Below are 17,944 nucleotides of genomic sequence, written 5' to 3' on the forward strand. Positions count from 1 at the left end.
AATATTAGGTAAAATAATGGCTGAAAGCTTTCCAACATTGGTTATAAACATCAAGTCAGAGATCCAGGAAGGCTAGTAACACCAAATATAATAAACGCAAAGATAACAGCCCCCAAGAATATCATACTCAAATGACATAAACCAAAATAAAGAAAAATATCATATGGGGAAGGGGTTCAAGAGGGCAGCTCAGGAAGATCCTGAACTCACCCTCTCCTATGCACACATCAAAACTACAGTCGCATATGGACCATTTCCCTCTGAAAAAGATCTGAAAACTAGGTGAACAGGTTCTCCTCAATTAAGAAGAAAAGAGCCACATCGAGAGGTGTAGGAGAGGCAGAGACCAGGTCTCGGCCAAAAACCTTGCCCCCAGCCCAGTGATACATAACAGGGAGGGATCTCATCAGCCCAGTTCTTTTCCCAGAGAAGCAAGGGGTTGGTTCCCCACATCAGGCACTCTGGTCCTTGGGAGAGGACATGAGAGATGAGCTCCCAGAAGTGCCTGGCTTAGCAAAACAAGGGACCTAAAGTGCTATAGGAAACTGAGATTCTCCTTTTAACGGGCTCGCATGCAGTCTCACTTACCCCAGGATCCAGTGCAAAAACACTAGTTTGAAAAGTGCCTTCATTGTACATGAAGGAAACTCATTTTCTGGTTTGGAGGAGTCTGCTAGAGAGCCACGGGACAGTTGAGGCTCTCTCCAAAGACAGAGGCACCGGCAGATGCCATGCCGTTACTGTCCATCTAACCTGTGGGCATAATTGGGCCCACTCGATGTAGCACCCTTCCGCTGCCTCACTGGGACAAGCAAAAGCAAGGGGTTGTGATGCTGTCCCACTGCCTTGCACACACAAACGGGGTGGCCACGGGGACTGGTGTTTTTTAGCTGACTTCAGGACTTACTCTAGAGCTACAGTAATTAAAACATGTGGTAGAGGCAAATGATAGAAAAACAGATCAACGAGCTGGAATTGACTCTAGTACTGGAGCCGCAGACATATGGTTGATTGATTTCAACAGAACTCCCAAGATACTGAGAGAAAAATGCCTTTCCAGCAAATGGTGTTCAAACAACTGGGTCTTCATATGGAAAAAAAATAAGAGCCCCACCCCTACCTCATAATATATACCAAAATTAATATCAAATGTATCAAAGACCCAAGAGTGGAGACTAAAAAATATCAAGTATCCAAAAGAAAACATAAAACATTACCTTTGTTAAGAAATTGCAAAGATTGCTTAGACAAAAACCAATCATGCTGATAAAATACACTTTATCCAAATGTAAAACTTTTGCTCTTCAAAAGGCAAAACACAGATTGGGATAAAACATTTTCAATCCATATGAATGCAAAGAACTTGTATCCAAAATACTTTTTTAAAAACCTCCTAGAATTCAATAATAAAAATGAACAACTCATTTAAAAATGAGCAAAAGAATTGAACAGATACTGCACCAAAAAAAATTTTAATGGCCCATAAGCGTATTGAAAGATGCTCAACATCATTAGTCATTGGAGATATGCAAATTCTAACAGCAGTGAGAAAAAGCTCCCATCATACTGAAAATGCTAGGGCAGAGGTGGTATGTTTCTGGACTGTGAAATAGTATAATCTCTTTGGAAAACAGAATTAAAAGATAAACTGAGGCGTGTTAAAATTTTTAACTCTTTAAGCAAAGATCAATTCAAATTCATCAGCGCTAAAGCAGAAGTGGTTAGGAGTGCTCTACAAAAGGGGCTCCTAGAAAGATTTTATCAAGAAAAGACAGACGCAAGATAAGACAGTTACTGATTGGTTGTGGTTAGAAGCCTAGTTAGCTATTTGTGATTGCTTGTCCTTCCGTTTCAATTTCATAGCCGTGGGGCATTTATTGGCTTATATTTTGGTGTGCCACCATAGCATCAGAGTCCCCTCAGTCTAATGGTCTCCTTTTGAATTATTTTAACAATTGTTAACCATTTTCTAAGAAAATTAAACTTACATTTGCCACAGGACCCAGCATCAACTGGTGAATTGGCCAAACAAAACTAATAACAAATAAAAATGGACGACATATTGATACACTTAATAACAAGGATGTATCTTAAAAAATGTTACATAGAGTAAATAAAGATTGACATAAAAGAGCATACTATGTGACTTAATTTTTATAAAGATGTAGAGGAGGCAACACTAAGCTATGAAAATATTAATTGGATAAGCTCAGAATAAGGATTGAGAGTATAGGAATGGCCTACAAAGGAGGGCATCAGGGATTTTTTGGCAAAATGGAAATATTGTATCTTGGATTAAGGTGTTAGTAACAGAGGGATATTCATTTGTCAAAAGTCATCCAACTGTGTACTTACACTATGTGCATTTTAGTGTAAATTATGCTTTAATAAAGTAAATGAAAATTAGAGAGGAAAAGAGAGAGGAGGGGAGAGAGAGAGAGAGAGAGAGAGAGAGAATGATAAGTAGATATTGTTTTCGCAAATAGACACGGGGTTGATTTCCCAACGTGCATATCTAAACTCTTTGGTCCTTTTGTCTAGGGTCCTTGTTATTCTCCAGTGCCTTGGAAAAGCAATTTCCCATTCTAAGAGTGAACTGGAGAAAACCACTCTAACTGATTCAATCAACAAACCCACACCCACCTCTATTTAAAGAGAAACCAATTTGAACATCCTATAACTGCATGCATATCCTGCCTTGCTTGAAGAGGTCTGCCTAGCAATGCCATAACACATAACTCTGCTTCAAATGAGATTGTGGTTACTGAGGCAGAGCAGAAACATTTGCTATGCTTATTTGCATTAACCAATAGTCAGACTGGCCTTTGGGCTCAAAGCTATTTGTGGAAGGCTCTGTGGTCTACTGAGCTGATGAAATGTAGAGGTACGGGCAAAGGGAAGGTATGTAAAAGAAAATCAGCACAAGTAAGGCAGGCTTTTCCTTTCTAGCTTTTTTTCCCCCCTTTTTATTCTTTGTTTTTCATAATTTTTCACATTGTTACTGAAAAAGTTATATGTGCATATGATGAAAATTATAAAAATAAATGAATAGCACAGAAGAGAATAGACTGGAGAATTAAGTATCCCTTCTGCCTAGTCCTTCTCTATCTAGAAGCAACATCGATTACTGTTTTCATATATAAAGTTTCAGAAACAGCTGATGTATCTGTAACTATATTTGCCTAAAAATGTAGCAAGCATCATGAGAAGCATGAATTCCTGGGCCAGCCTGCCTGGATAAGCATCCTAACCCTATTGTTTCCTATTTAGTGATCTTACGGGAGGTGTGGTCTCATTTCCCTTATTTGTGAAATGGGCAAAATAATCACACCTACTTTATGGGGTGTTGTGAGTATTCAACAAGTCAACCAACAGTAACTTGTCACCTAGAATAATGTATATTCTGTGCCCTGTTTTTGCCATTTAATGATGTGCTGTGGACACTTAACAGGTCAAGCTATATAAAGGCATCTCAGTGTTTCTGGTCTGCTCAGTTTATTTCCATTTCACAGTTCCTTTTCACATCTTTTTTTCCCCTCCTCCAAAATGACCACCAAGAGTTTGAATTGATCTGTCAGCCTTTTTACCTCATATTTCCAATAGTTTAATCCTTCCATTGTACAGCCTTTTATTTTATTTTGCTGATATTTGCCCTGGCTTCACTAGCTGATATTTTCATATTTTAAATATTCAAAGATCTTTTCTTACACTTGCCAGAATGTTACTAGTGAGACATCTTGCAACCAGGCTCAGACTGGATGTCAGCATTCAGTTTCTTTTCTCAATCTTCCTTCCACTTCGCTAAGACTTGTTATGTCTGTGTTTTTGATGCACATATGATGAGGGCTAAATAAGCAGTCTTCTCCTCTATCGTGTTTGTACTTTTACCTATACATCTGTTAAGTGTAGGATTCTGGTCATGTAATACTACTCTTAGTAGTAGTAGCAGATACTACATTAGAGCTTATAATATGGCTAGTTTCAGTCCAGCCATTTTGAAATCAGGTACAGACAGAAGCACCATGTTTAGTGTTGCACAGATATACCAGGGCTCTCTGAGGACCCAAGGCTGAGATTGGAGATTCTTGGATATAGTTGTTCATTTAACGAAAAGAGGAACACCATTTACATGCATTTATTATTATTCTTCACGTGGGAAGAAGATACCATCATGGAAAAAAACACATGGTCATCCTTAACATAGGGCCAAAAAGGAGAGGCTCAATGTTAATAATCCCCACTCTTCACAATAAAAAATGAAGTCAGAATCTTAGTGGTGTTTCCATATTAGACTTTTACCCAGGAAATTGGGAAATAAAAGCTAAATACTGTAGCCCAAACTTTACAACATCACTGTAAGACTCTATTTTCTTATAAGTAAAATGGAGAGAGTGACAGTATCTATCCTCACAGGACTACTGTGAAAAGTAAAAGTTAAAGAGCCAAGCACATGGAAAGAATTCACTACAATCATAAAAGTTTCTCAACAAAATTTTCCAGTGATGAGGATTTATCTGCTGATTGCCTGGGAAAGGAACAAAATGTAGACCTCAGTGTACAGTTCTAGGTAACGCTTGGGAAGAGCAGCCTTTCTAAGGCAGACTGGATGTGAAGCAAACAGGCTGAGCGATAAGTCAGCTATGATGAATGAAGACCAGGGAGCCGGCTTGGGCCTGAGGAGAGTCCCCATATTTAGGAGTAGAGCAACCTGGACTGGGTTTCTGGATTATAATCCAACCAAGTAGGCTGGATACAGGTTGCACATCTTGAGATGAAGTGAAATGCTCAGATTTATATAGCAAATCTGTGGCTAAACAAGATGAGGATTCAGTCCTGCTTTCTGAAGTTGAGATACATTTATCAATCCCAGCAGGATTCAGAGAGTGGAGGCACAGTGGAGGCAATGCTCTTTATCCAGAAGAATGCCACGATTCAATCTCTCTCTTAATAATGGAGTGAGGGGGAAATACATTGAGTTGATCCTGTTTCAGGGCTGGCCCTGTACTCCCTTGCTTGGCAGGCAACCAGCCTCACAGGGTCTGAGTAGGAGAGAGGTAATAAAGCCACCCCTTGGGGACATTCCATCCAGTTCCTAAGGAACCTATGGAAAAGAGGATGGTGGCGGAAGACTGTACACTGTTCTCATATACCTGCTGAAACCTTTGTCTATAGTTTTAGCAACTGATCCAATTCTTTTTTTCTTTAATTCTCAGTACACATCTTTGTTTTGAAACTGTTAAGCAATACGCTCCTGTTTTGAAAAAAATAACCCTTATCATGCTCTTATCATGCTTTGATACTCACATGTCTATATACTATACATTGATTTACTTAAACTCATTACTATTTTTGTAAACTGACACTATTCATGCTTGTTCTGATTTTAAACAGACTAGGTATAAAGACACCTCCATTAGAGTATAAGCTTTGTGTTATGTTCTTAGGCTTCAGTTTCCTTACCTCCAACTGTTAGGTTCCTTCCAACTCCAGAATTCTATGAATCTAACTGCTGGTGGATTTTTACTATGTCAACTTAGCTAAGCTGACACACTATTTCCCCGAATTCCCTTCAGCACAGCTTCTGATTAGTGTGGGGCCATGCAAGGTCTTCTGCAAGAGTCTGAAGGCAGAAGAGATGCAGTGGCACAGTACTTTCACATGAGGATGGGGAAGAGCTCTGGATGAGGGAAAGAATCAGCACACAGTGTTCATTCTCAGTGCAAGCACATAGCATTTACCTGCCGCTTCACTTTGTTGGGGCTGGGCAGCATGTGGGCTCACAGAAATTCTAATGCCTTCTAGATCTTTTTTTCAGCTTCTATAGCTCCTTGGTCAAGGTCTTCATAACAAAGAGCACCTGCTTCTATGCAAGATACTCCCATCACAGAACATGGCAGTTTGCAGGTAGTGAGAGACCAACGCAGATTCCAGTCTGTCATTGTGGTTTCCCTTCATCTCTGCTGCTTCTAGTCTGTTCTTAATTCCCACACTTCATAGCCATCTACTCTTCCTGACTGCCAGCCCTCAGACTTGAGAATCCTGACACAGAAGAAATAGATCCCCATGACTGTTTAGACAGTCCCTATGGGTTTTTTAGGTCAAAGCCCTGTAATAAATCCAGAGAGAAAGAGAGAGATGATAGATAGATGGAGAGATAAAGAGATAGATAGATAGATAGATAGATAGGTAGATAGATTGATACATACATACATACATACATACATACATACATACATACATGATAGATAGAATTCCTTGTGATTCTGCTTCTTCTCCGCTCATCAAATCCTAAACACCTTGTATGTCTTTTTATTTTGTATGTTATTCTCCACTTTATCAAATTCAGCTAAGCTTCTTGAGGACAAAAGGCTACATAGAATATTGCTGAATACCTAGAATACTTACTAACACAATGCTGGCAGATAGTAAACTCTGAACCAGTGTGTCCTGTTGTTAACTGTGTGATGCTTTTTCTTGATACATTTATATGTGCCAACTCCCATTCAGATCTTCCTAACCTTGTGGAACATTTAGTCTTTTACAGATAGGTGGTTCTGGGGCGCCTGGGTGGCTCAGTTGGTTGGGAGTCTGACTTTAGCTTAGGTCATGATCTCACAGTTTGGGAGTTCGAGCCCTGCATTGGGCTCTCTGCTGTCAGCACGAACCTGCTTTTGAATCCTCTGCCTCCTTTTCTGCTCATGCTCTCTCTCTCAAAAATAAATAAAAACGTTTAAAAAACATCAAACTATACACTTTATAAAAAATAGGTAAGAGTAGTAGCAGTAACTTGTACTTAAATGTACTTAGTGGTGCTCACTGAATGCCAGACACTTACATATATTACCTAACTGAATCTTCTTAACAACCCTATGTAAGTCACAACCAGGCAGGCTAGCTTTCAAGTCTGTGTTCTTAACCACTGTGCTATCCTGTCTTTCAATGCAATGATTTATTATATATAGACTTTACACCCTCTAAGATTACACTAACCAAAATTTCTAGTGAATGAAACTTCTATTTGTAGGATTTATCTTTTTGAGTTATATACGTGTCAGGGTCCCAACAGGAAACAGATGGCACACTCAAAATAGGATAACTACAGAGGATGTATTTACAAGGGGAGTGTTGACATAATGAAGGTGTCGCAGGGGAACGAGGAATGATCCAGTAACCAGTGCCTTAGTGGCAGCTGAATCCTTATCACCCCCTGGATCTGCAGGATCTAGGGGAGGACAGTTTCTGGAGGTAAAAGGGGGAAAGAATTGCAAAACAAGCCACAGTGAGAGGTCAAGGGCACAGTGATTTTGAGGCAAGGAACTAGAGAAAGAAATACTATGACTTTTCTTTCTGCTCTCCAATCCCTTCTTGGGGCTTCTCCATTGGTGAAACGTAACTGAAAGTCAGACAGGTGACCGGCATCCATTGACTGTGCTGTACAGATCACCCTGGTAGGATCAGAGAGCAAGGTGGAGAAGGGTAAGGGGATTGAGGGCATGCCAAAATATTCTGGCACAGGTCCACTCTGAAATGTGACCAGATAAAAGGCATGGGGCAGCTCACAGGCCCATCACCATCTTCCTCCTTGGGATATGAAATATTTGCTTTCAAAGAAGACAAATTAAAACCTATAAATTAGGTAGCAGTACAGATTCTGTCTCTGCCAAACAAAAAAGCTATGTCTAATATATGTAAACTTAAGTTTAAAATTTATCCTTGATCATAGATGAATCTCTGCATAATTTCCAAGATGCTAGCACATGCTCATGATTCAATTCTGCTTTGAGTTCATCCTGATGACCGCTGGTTTTTCCTATGGCTTAACTGTGTTTTTAAGAGCAAATCTCCAGATAACCATGTCACACAGAATAAAGAAAGCATTTCCTTTTTCCCCTCACACTGCAACCCTTTGCTTTCTGATATTGGACACATGCCATGCGTTTTGCATTAGCTCTGTGGCAAATGTCTAGTGTTACAATCCAAGCACCAGTGCTCATTAGCCTTTTTAGGAGCTTGGAGACCAGAGTTGGAAAGGTACAACTTGGAGAAATAATTCTCAGTGAGCAAGTAGCAATTTGCCAAGCAGAAAAAAACAAAACAAAAAAAAAAAAACAAACTGAGGGAGGGGGAGGAGGAAACCCAGACGAAGTTGTCTGAGTTAATGAACCAGAGTCTGAACCCATGACAGCAAAGGAAAAATAAAAATAGTCAAAGAACTCCTGCACAGCACTTGCTGTAAAGAATAAAAAAGGATGCAATGAGTGGGGTTCTGTGAGCTGTGTCTTGTAAATTCACTGATGCTTCGCACCTACGTTGAAAGTGAAAGGGCTAAGTGGCTGGGGAGTGAACCTGGACTATCCTGACAGATGGAGGGGAGGGCTGATCACTGGGAGGCCATGTCATGTTGAGAAAGGGCTGGGCACACGCCCTGGACATCAAAGCCTCTGCCCACTCTGGGAAGAAGTACCTCCAACTAGACAGATATGACACAGCTACTGCCAGTCTCTGCTGAAAGACCAGTCGATACCTGCTGTATTCTCACCCTCATTCAGCACACATGTATACATAATCATGAATGCCCCAGGCGCATACACTTCATCTTCTATGACTTTACTAACGCCTTCCATGCCTCCACAAACATTATAAAAGTTACATTCTAGCAGAAACCAAATTTTACAGAACATTATATGAATGATGGAACAACCAAGTCTGCTGGAGTTCTTTGTGTGTATCTGGCATGATAGAGCCTGAGGGATATTTAAGAAGAGTCTTGCCAAACATCCACTACAATTCTAACCACAAATGCCAATGTGTTTGGTGATTTTTTTCACACCACCAAGCAGTACTCAGACACCAGCAGAATGTCCTAAAATTCAACTCGATTCTAACAGTGTCTACCTGGAGATAGCATCAGATCCCAAGGGTTGGGGCCTCAGTCAGATCTATTGTTACAAATTGCAATGTCACATCCACAAAAGCAAGAAATAGCATTTTAATCATAGAGGGCTATAGGCAAACTGGAAACTTGTCTTATTCTCTACTGGAGTTGCTCCTATTCTTTTTCTTTTTTAATGTTTATTAATTTTTGAAGGAGAGTGAGAGAGACAGAGTGCGACCGGGGGTGGGACAGAGAGAGAGGGAGACACAGAATCCAAAGCAGGCTCCAAGCTCTGAGCTGGCTGTCAGCACAGAGCCCAATGTGGGTTCAAACTCATGACCTGTGAGATCATGACCTGAGCCAAAGTCAGACTCTTAACCGACTGAGCCACCCAGGTGCCCCGAGTTTTTCCTATTCTTAAAAAGATATGCAATTCCAAAGTGTGTCTAATCTATTTAAGGAAACAAAAGGTTGATAAAACAGTAAATTAGATGGGTCTATCAGTATGAAGAATCTTTATGAGAATTCTTAAAAAAAAAAAAGGTAATAAGTGTAATCCCATCAACCAAGAAAGGAAGGAAGGGGAGCTTTGCAGTTCTATAAATGAGAAACCTCATCAAAAATCCATGTGTGTTCTAAAAACAAAAAGCAATTAATTAATTAATTAAAAATGAAAAGCCATGTATCCTCTCCCCTTCTTCCTCCCAGGGGCAGGGAAAGGAATTGTGAGCAGCATCTAGTTCTATAGCAAGTTTAACAGAGACTCCTGTCAATGTCTTTCCCTCTTAGCAGACAGTGGGTAGAGTGGGGCCAATGTTTCATGTGCAATCATTTCCTGACCTGTACACCATTTCCTAGGAGTTTTACTCTCCAATAAATAATCTAATATACACATTTTGTGGAAAGGAGTTGAAATATATACATTTCAACACAGATTTGCCTAATATCTAATTTTGTTTTTTCTAGAACTAATTTACTCTGGAACAATCATTACAAATTGTGGTGGCTCCATCCTGGGTTCTTTCCAGTTGAGGAGGCCTTGTGTTTGCCAGGAGATTACTGAGTCTGTGGTTCTGGGTTGTGGTTATAGAGAAATATTCATGAAAGTTGGAAGGCAGAGGTGAAGTGGTAACCATTTTTATAGTTCGGAGGTTGGCTACTGTGGCAATAGCTTCTAGGTGCCATCACTGATCTTCAGCTCACCTTGCTGGGGAAGAAGTGGGGCAAGCCAGGCCTCAGCCTCTCCCACCACATACCCTCTTTAATTTCAAGACCTAGGCTGGATATGTGTGCACGTTCATAGTAAAGGCGCCAGCTTGCTTTGCATCCACCTACATGATGAAGATTAGAGATGGTGATCTTCAGATATGGGTTCCACTTTGTCTAATGGGTTCTAGTTCGGTTCTTGCAGATAGGAGTTTGCTCTTGCTCTTCCCGACTTCACATTCGATGTCCTTCCCATTGCTGCCCAGCTAAAGCATAGTCACTTCAGGCCCAACACCTGGCATAAAGGGAATAGCCTTGCAGAGTCTCCCACTATTTCATAAGGCTTGATCAAACCCTGACTGAGACACTAAAAAAACACTTAGATTTGATAATTAAAGGTATCATAATTCCTTCCAGTTTAAAAATAAACTCTGGGAAAATACTCAATTCAAAGTTCACCGTTGTTTCTTGACTGTCAAGGTACCCCATTCCCATCAAAGTGAAACCAGAATGCAAGGAGTGGGTCATGTACCCACACTGGCACCTTGCTGGTACAGATTACAGGGATCTGATAGTACACTAGGCCTCTCAGCATCAACATATCTACCCACACTAGAACACGTGGGACATTTGGATAAGCACACAGAGCTCTTAGGGAACTGGGCATATGGCCCACAACCCACTCTAGACCCTTCCTGATGTCAGTTTTTCTCTCTCTTCTGGTGCTCTCAGCAGCTTTTCCCAGAAAAGAGGTTTTCTTCAGGGAACAGCAGTTCTAATGTTCTCAGAGTGTGCCTAACTTACCTGGTCTTCTGCCTTATCCTTATTTTAGGGGAATTGGCATAATAGGGAAGCTGGAGCACTCAATTCTACATTCAGTATTTTCCCTCCCATCTCTGCAGATCCTTCTACAAGCACAGGAAGCTTATGACCTTCCTTTTATTAGTGGAGAAAAGAACACTTCCATTTCATTATACACTTCTCCTTCCCCTCTTATATTCTATGACTTCTATAAAAGTCCTATTATCTGACTCAGCCAGGCTTGGTTCTTGTTAGAATAAGGATGCTTTTGGAATTTAGAAAAACTCCTTCCCTCTCAATAAAGCCTTGCTCTGAAGACACTGTCTCATTGGACCCTATAAATGCCAATTTGAAACTAGAGTCGAAAAATAACCCCTTTGTTCTAGGCTTCCCTGAAGCAAATAAATAAATAATTGTCTCTGAATTAATGTCATTTAGGTATGGGGACAATATAGAAAAAAAATACATCAGTGTAATATCTCAATATTATCCTAGCTTTATATCTTTCAACATTTTAATCATTATATGTAATATGTAATAGTTTATAAAGATTATAGGTGAAAGTGAGGTAATGAATGCTTATATCCATAGATGCTTAGAACTGAAAAAGACCGCAAGGTTGGGTGGTTGGCTATTCATGTTTCTGATAGGAAGTGCATTTGGCTATTCATGAGAGAGACTGGAAATGGAAAAGTCTATAAAAAGATGGAAGTTTTGTTTTGTCTTTTTCAGGTTATAAACAAAAGGAGGTAGGCAGTCCAGGCTGATAAGGCCCTTAGGAACTGAGCTTGTTTCTATCTTTTTGTTCTACCATAGTAAATGTGTATCCTTCATCCTCAAGGTCATACCATCATTCTAAATACAGCTGGAGCTACCGCCAACACATCTGCATTTCAGGCAGGAGGCCAGAAGAGAGACAGGAAGGACAAAAAGACTTTGTCAAAAGTTCCATCCAATGATTGCTTCTTATTGATCACACTTATGTGCAAGGGGAGCAGGGAAATGTAATTTTTCATCTCAAATAATAATCCCAGATCCTGTTAGTGAGAAAGAAGAGAAAGGACACTAGTTAAGCCTTGAGCTGTCACTGCCATAACACACCTCTACCAAATTGTCATCCAGCTTCTGGTTGATCATCTCCAGTGACAGAAAAATCTGCCGCAACAAAAAGCAAAGCAATTTAATAGCAGACTGACATTTTCCTGTGTCTACCCGAAATCTGCCTTTGTGATGCACCTACCTAGTCACTAACTCTGCCCTATGGCATTGATGAGAACAAATAGTCTTCCTCTCCTACGTTTGCTCTTCAGACACCTGAAAACACATTTTTCCAAAACTTCCTATTGTGCCTTGTTATTTTGTATTGTTGTATTTGTTCTATCAGACTTCATCTGAAGTACTCTGGATTAATTCTGTTCTGGATTTACCTCCCTTTGCAAGTTCCTCTTAAGGTGGGATCTCAAGGATGAACATGATATGCTTGACCTATAACCAATAGTCCAGGTGCTGTGCCAGATCTAAGGGAGCGATGGGAACGATCACTTTCTTGGTGAGTTAGTATACTGAGTGACCATTAACTAGTCTTTATGGAAATAGTGTCATTAATCCAGAAGAATACCTATAGAATTAGGGTACACTGACTCTATCTCTACATGTTAACGTAAGTGGTCATTTAGTCTACTGAAGTGTAGAGCTAGCTACAAATACACAGACACGTACAAATGAGCAACGCTTCCTAGCTGCAGCACAGTTCTATGACCAACAATATAATTCCAGAGCTTAGAATGAGAGTAATTTGAATAGGAAGGCCAGAAAAAACTCTCAGGCAGACTATTTTTACCTCCCACTCTGGCTTAGTCCTCCCTTCTCTAAGCCTGGACCAGTCTCTCATTTTGCCATATGCTGCCTGGAGTTTGAGCAGTATGCTCATTTCTATATGACATGGGAATGGCACTCAGGAGGAACAAAGTGCCTTTGACTTACACGACTGAGTGAAAATTTGGAGGGAAAGGGCCCCCAGATGCAGATGGAAGAGGCATGCATGCAGCTCGGCTGTAATTGCTGGAAGACTGGGTTTGCTGAGGAAGAAAGATGCTGACAATAGATGTCCACATAAAAAACAGGAATGTTGAACCTACTCATCTTTAAGTCCCACTGAGGAGGCAAAGTGGGATAATATTCTCTACCATATGGCTGCCATTGATCATTCTTCCAGAAAAAACCCAGCCAGTCCCATAAATCCAAGTCACCAGAGAGAAAGGCAACTCCATCCACCTCAGCTCACCTGCAGTCCCCTGGCTACCTGAGGGAGGCATTGGCATTGCTTGTTCACTTCATAAGGAAAGTCATGTGTTCATCAAACTACTCAGGGACAATGAAGAAGGTCTTACCTATCAGGAAGCCAAACCACAAATCCATGTGTTCATAGTGTTGTACGTTTAACATGTGCCAGATGCTCAGAAGACATTTGACTATGCCTGTCAAAGACATCTGCCTATTGGGGCTATAATGCCTAATATGAGTTATCACTGGTTTCCCTGTTGGTTTTTCCCACAAAATCTTGGGATTTTGCCTTGATCCCACACCATTAAACTCACTGCAAACAACATGAGCAGATTTGCATGCTAGAGTCCACACTAAACGCTTGGAATATTAAAATAAATAAGAACATGGTCCCTGTCCTCAAGAAATTCACAGTTTAGTGGCAGTGAAAAGACAAAGAAATACAATTTGAATATGATAATGTTATTTTAATTTCAAGTAAAGTAACTGAAGCCAAAAAAAAATTGTGTGTTCTGGGAGGGGACAGAATTTACTGACAACAAAACCAGATGCACCTGGTTTCTGCCACAGATGGATGAATACAGGTACTTAAACAATGTTCTGGATCCATTCTTCCGTTTTGCTTTTATTCTCACACTTGATCTCTTCCCAAAATGCTGGTAATGACCCATCTACAGCTCCTGATTACACAAGTCTTAGTACCCTCCGCCACTGAAGGAGAAAAGTCTCCTTTACAAAAGATTCCAACAAACATCCCAGAAAAGACTTGTCATTGACTAGGCTAGTTCCAAGCCCCTTCAAGAGACTGTGCCACTTGGTGGGGGGAGTCCCTAAAGGAGAAGAACTGTTCCACGACCAGAAAAAGAAAGAGACAACCCAACAGACCAAGGCAAGAGAGGATCTTCACACATGCAATCATATAGAATAAGAATTATGCAAGATAGAGGGGCGCCTGGGGGGCTTAGTTGGGTAAGCGTCCGACTTTTGCTTAGGTCATGATCTCGCTGTTTGTGGGTTCGGGCCCCGCATCGGGCTCTGTGCTGACTGCCAGCTCAGAGCCTGGAGCCTATTTCAGAGTCTGTATCTCCCTCTCTCTCTGACCCTCCCCTGCTCACGCTGTCTCTCTCTCCTAGGAATAAATAAAAATATTAAAAAAAAAGAATTATGCAAGATAGAAACACAGTCTTATGAGAAAAAACTAGAGTGCACAGCGTATGAGCCCTGGGATCAATGAGGCTGGATTCACACTACCAGTGCCGTGACCTAAGGAATGTCACTTCAACTCTCAGCTTTTCTCTGCTATAAAATGAAGATAATAATCCTATCTGAATTACAGGGTCGTCTGACATTTAAATAGGCAATTCACATAAAATACTTAGCTCACAGCCTACACAGAATAAGTGCTCAATGCATCTCTATAATCATCACTGTTGTTATTATTATTACTATTATTATTACTATGGTCATTATTTTAAAAGAATGGCAAAGACTAAGGACAGGGGAGGGGTAAGAGTTAAGGATAGGCCTGACATTTTGTGTTGATTAGGATTGGTATTGGAGTTAATGGACTGAGGCTGGAACCAAACTTTGTGCTACGGTTAGGGGATTCTAACTCACTGCGTGCCTTGCACTTTGATTACATAGAGAGCCATGAAATTTTCCCAATACCAGGGGTTGCATCAGAAGAGGCTTCAGGACTTCCCCATGAGGCCAAAGGACAGGGTCCTGTGGCCTAGTGACTGCTGGTACAGGGTGGTCCCCTGGCCCAACTGTCCACTTCCCACTCCATCCATAATCTGCACATTTTTTGCCTCAGCAGGGAGAAGCTGGGTTCTGCCTGTCTCAGTAAACCACTTACCTGCCACTCACCTCTACTTACCCACCATCACTGGCACTAACTTTAGTGGCCCCTGTTGGATTCCTTTACTTATTCCATGTGCCCCTTACCAATTTTGGTGACCTTTTCCTTCCTACTGCCAGCACTTTCTGCTCTTCAGCGTACTGTCTCGAGCCACTGATGCTGCTTTGCACTTTCTTACGGAGAGCAGGTTGCCCAGGAATTCATATTTCTCAGGGAAGCCGTTGGGCAGTGATGAATGACAAGTGCAACTACATCCCAGAGTCGCCAGTGGGTGGAGCTGAGGCCACCCATCTCGTAGGGTGCCTTCCCTTTCCTGGTCCCCCTGTTTCCCCACTGCATTCTTCTGGACTTGACTGCCTTCTACTGGTCTACTTCAGGCAACTCAACCTAAGAAAATTGCTGACCATCCTATCCCTGAGTAATGTTCAGCAATTGGGACAGCTTGATATTCTGCCCTCTGTCACAGGGGTTCCTTAAGTAACCATCACCAAGGATTTATTGGAAGCTATAGATTCTGCCCAGGGAGGAAAACAAACAAACAAACAAACAAACATGTACACAAAATATTCCCCATAATTTCGTAGGGTTCCTGAGCTCACTAAAACCCGCCTATGGGCCTCCGTTTTCAAACAATTGACTTTGACACACAATTTAAGACAGGGAACAAAACATAAGATCCCAAAATGCCGCACAGATTAAGAAAACACAAACTTAGTGCTTTTTACTCTTCTCAGGGCCACATTCATTTTGTATTCTTTTTTTATTTAAGTTTATTTTGAGAGAAAAGTGAGGGAAGGGCAGAGAGAGACAGGGAGAGAGAGGATCCTGAGCAGGCTCCCTGCTGTCAGTGCAGAGCCTGATGTGGGCTTAGATCCCCAAGATCAAGAGTCAGACAACCAACTGAGCCACCCAGGTGTCCCTACATTAATTTTGCATCCTATCTCCTGTTTTTCTTTAGTTTTTCTGAACAAGTTCATAAATGTACTGGATGTGTTTAATTTATCCTCCAGAACACCTTTCCCTACCTTCTCTGTGTTTTAGGTGGCTGCCTTGCCCTCTGGCATCCCACTCAGCTAACAGGAATAACCATCCAGAGATTGGAGGGAGAAAAAGGAGGTCTGAGGTTTCCTTTCTCTGTTTCTTTCCACACAGTAACCACAGACAGGCAGCATCCTCTGACCCAAGCTCAGAGATCCACGTCCTGTGGCCCTCTTCACAGGACCCTCCACATTCAGGAAACTACTCTTCCCTGTACCTTTAGGCTTAGGGTGGTAAATGCTTACTAATTTTAAATTCCTGGGGTACCGCACTATCCTATGTGGTTTCTCTCTACTAACACAACTTTGTAAATAACTTTTATTAAATTCAGCTTAATTTACTCAATTTGAGCGCCAGCTGTTTCCTGATAATGGCTTTAATTGCTGCATAATAAATCACCAAAAGGAACTGACTGCTTTTCCTTTCCTTTGTAAGGCTGGATAGAGGTTAGAACTGGGCTAGAGCTGGGGTGCCTGGGTGGCTCAGTCCCTTGAGCACCCGACTTCAGCTCAGGTTATGATCTCTCAGTCTGTGAGTTCGAGCCCCACATTGGGCTCTGTGCTGACAGCTCAGAGCCTGGAGCCTGCTTCAGATTCTGGGTCTCCCACTCTCTCTGCCCCTCCCCTGCTCGCATTCTGCCTCTCTCTCAAAAGTAAATAAACATTTAAAAAAATACATTTTAAAAAACCCAAAACTTGGCTAGGGTTCAGATTAAAGTTAGAGTTGTGGGGCACCTGGATGGCTTAGTCAATTAAATGTCTGACTTGATTTTGGTTCAGGTCATGGTCTCATGGATTCATGAGGTCAAGCTCCATGTCGGGCTCTGCACTGACAGTGTGGAGCCTGCTTGGGATTCTCTCTCTCTCCTTCTCTCTCTGCCCTTCCTCTGCTCTCTTCTCTCTAAATAAATGAATGAACCTTTAAAAAAAAAAAGATTAGGGTTGGAATAGGTGACACTGCATGATACATAGAAAAGTTGTTAAGAGAGTAAATCCTGAGCATTCTTATCACAAGGAAAAACGTTTTCCTTTTTTTTTTACTGTCTTTTTCTCTTTTTAAAATGTTAATTTATTTATTTTGAGAGAGAGAGAGAGAGTGGGGGGGGGGCAGGGGCCGAGAGAGAGGGAGAGAGAAAATCCCATACAGGCACCACACTGTCAGCACAGAGACCTCGGGGCAGGGCTCGAACTCACAAACCTTGATGAGATCATGACGTGTGCCCAAACTGGATGAGATCATGACTGAGCCACCCAGGAGCATCTATTTTAAGTCTCTTTAGCCTGCCTACTAGAAAATCTTAAGGGGCATATGTGGCTCATGTATTTCTACCCGACAGCACTGCTACACTGTTATCACCTAGTTATGTTTCTCTCTCTCTCTCTAGAATTGCATAAATTTTAGTTCCTTACATTTGGTTACTCTTCATACTGTCCTTCCCTAAGTTCCCTACTACATGTTCGCCATTCCACAGAATCTCCTTCCAGAATCTTCTTTGTCAGTCTTAGTGCCATCCATTTTAACGCCACTGCTTTGATGCAAACTATGGTCCATTGAAAACACAAAAAGGCAAAAGTATAATGACATTCAGTGCATAATCACTCCTGTTTTGAGCACAAACTCTGATTTAATTTACATTTTTCATATTCTCTTGCAGCACCAAGAAAGTAAGAAACGCTAATTCTTTTAAAGTGCATATAGCCATTCAAAGTGATAGGAATTTTCATAGGCATTCTATTGAAGGGTGAGCAGATTTCGGCAAGATGACTACACTCACAAATTATGTTCATGTAAAAATATCTCATCTTTTAGTGAGAAAACAACATACTGATTTCATATTCTTTTACCGTGTAAGAAATGCATTCATGGTATCTTGATAATAA

This window comes from Hyaena hyaena, unplaced genomic scaffold, assembly GCF_003009895.1.
Source record: "Hyaena hyaena isolate Hyena2069 unplaced genomic scaffold, ASM300989v1 scaffold_1458, whole genome shotgun sequence".
Taxonomy (NCBI): Eukaryota; Metazoa; Chordata; class Mammalia; order Carnivora; family Hyaenidae; genus Hyaena; species Hyaena hyaena.